The following is a 2,584-nucleotide window of genomic DNA, read 5'->3' as shown; positions in this document are numbered from 1 at the left end:
TCCTGCCACGCCACTAACCGCCTCAGTCAGTGTGCCAGTGGCCATCAGAGTTTCTCCAGAACCTGAGGGAATGGACCGCAGCTGGAGAACTAACGGCGGCAAAACTATTAGGGATGTCTGACCCTTAACCATTAAGTGTCTTCTGACCAAAACCTGCACAGATTATATAAGTATATTAGTATATTATGACAAATACGGTACAGACCCGTATCTGCACCTTGTGTATATACTGTTTACTTGTACTCATAGATTGAATGAGTTAAAGTTTCTTTGCTTATATTTATGCGTTTTCCAAGCAGTCTTCATGAACCCTTTCACTACCACACTACAGAAGGTTAACCCTTTCACTACCACACTACAGAAGGTTAACCCTTTCACTACCACACTACAGAAGGTTAACCTTTCACTACCACACTACAGAAGGTTATCCCTTTCACTACCACACTACAGAAGGTTAACCTTTCACTACCACACTACAGAAGGTTAACCTTTCACTACCACACTACAGAAGGTTAACCTTTCACTACCACTTAGGCTGAACGTGCTCTTCATTTTCTATTGTTGTTCTATAGTATAGTAGTAGTATAATAGTCTACAAGCTGAATATGTATCACTGCAAAAAAAAGTCCATTTCCGTTATATCTAGGGATGCCCCGATCGATCGGCCACCGATCGTTATCGGCCGATAATCAGTATAAATATGCGATCGGTGAATTCCGATAATGAGTCATATTTGCCGATCAAGCGGAGATCACACAGGACCTGCAAACTGCCGCTCCTCCTCCTCCTCCTCCTCCCTTGCCCCGCCCGCACCCGTGTAAAGTTGGTATTTGCATTCGACCGTGAGCTAACGTTAGCTACCTAGCTATCGTTACTGTTTAAACAAAATTACCCAGTCAACTATTCACTTTTAGTAGGCATTGTCTAACGGTATTTAGCCGGCTAGCTACTGATAGCTCCTGATATCAACAAATGCTCCAGCAAGTCTAGTAGTGCATGTTGATACCTCTGTTAGCTCACGTTAGCGCACGTTAGTTCACTGTTCAAAACGAAATGTCCCATTGAACTAAATAGTTCACTGAGGCATTGTCTTAACGTTATATAGCCGGCTAGCAGTAGCTACAGATAGCTCCTGATATCAATGTCTTATAACATTGATTCGATGTGTATTCGAGCTGAGGGCTTGCTGAATGTGATTTATACCAATACTAGGGTCCAGCTGCAGCGCCGTAGAATCCTGGCCGTAGCTGGAGGCTACTCGAGTACACACAGACAGTGGAGCTGTTTGCAGATAGCGAGCATTTTGACTTGTTGCATGGTGGCGATGTCTCGCAGATAATACAAGTACAAGTCTAATTATATAATATATATATATTTTATAAAAAAAAATTATATAAAATAATCTAAAAAAATGTTTTAATCAAAAACGATCGGTATCGGATCGGTATCGGCCGATATGGCTCACGACGATCGGTGATCGGTATCGGTGGCAAAAAAAGTGATCGGGCATCCCTAGTTATATCCCATCCGTGTTAACTTTAGGTTTTGGTGGAGTTGTAATGAGCACATGCACCGACCTTTGATTGACACGCAGTTGGCTTGTTAGATTTAGAGGACAATCGAAATAGACCAGATCAAATTGGTCTGTTTACATGCCTCTTGTTTTGCGCGTCACCCCCTTACTCGTGGTGTGCTGGAAGGACACGACATGCACAACTTTCGGGGGACTCCTTTCGTCCTGCTGTGCGCTATGGTGCCAATTTCAGCCAACTAGTGGTGAAAAACTCCATTGGACACCTTTAAAAAGTAACTCCACCCTTGGTAATTTTGCTGTCCTAGGGGTTGATATTTTTGCCCTATGATGTCAGAGTACCTATTTCCCCCCCTAGCCTAGACAGATTGTGATAGTGCCTCCAAAGAGCCACTCTGACATCACAGATAGGGTGGGGCAGAGTGTGCAGCAAGGTGAAAACCTTCAACCACTAGAGCACCAACATGATGACCACGTTAAATGATCCAAAGCGCTTTACAACTTATGCCTCACATTCACACATTCACTCACACACCGACGGTGGAGGCAACCCACACAAGGTGCCGACCTATTCAACAGGAGCAGTTAGGGCTTAAGTGTCTTGCTCAAGGACACTTTGACACGCTTGGAAACTAACCTTCTGATTACCGGATGACCGCTCTACCTTCCTGAGCCACTGTCGCCCCATTGTTACAACACGTTAAGCCTGGTTTTGTTTTCTTTCTTCTTTTAAACACATAGAGCTAAGCAGCCTGTTTCAACAAATCCCTTTTAAGAGTGTACATTTTGTTTCTTCACGGTGCATGTTACATTTTATAGGGGAGGCATGTCGAGCATTTCCACGCTATCAAATATGTAGAGAAAGAAAAGGCAAAACAAACTCAGCCTGAAGCGTGGCTTTTTCTCCCCGACCGCTCACTATCTTATAAAGACAACAAGACTCTGCTAAATTTAAAGCCATAAACTGCTATTATTGCAAACGTTTGATGGAAAACTGATTTCTAAGCCGGGTTTCTTTTTTGAACAACCGCCCGGTTGAAAAAAGGCAAGCCT

This window comes from Notolepis coatsorum (genome assembly GCF_963971535.1).
Source record: "Notolepis coatsorum genome assembly, contig: SCAFFOLD_2460, whole genome shotgun sequence".
In the NCBI taxonomy this organism is placed as follows: Eukaryota; Metazoa; Chordata; class Actinopteri; order Aulopiformes; family Paralepididae; genus Notolepis; species Notolepis coatsorum.
Note: the sequence above shows the minus strand (reverse complement) of the source record.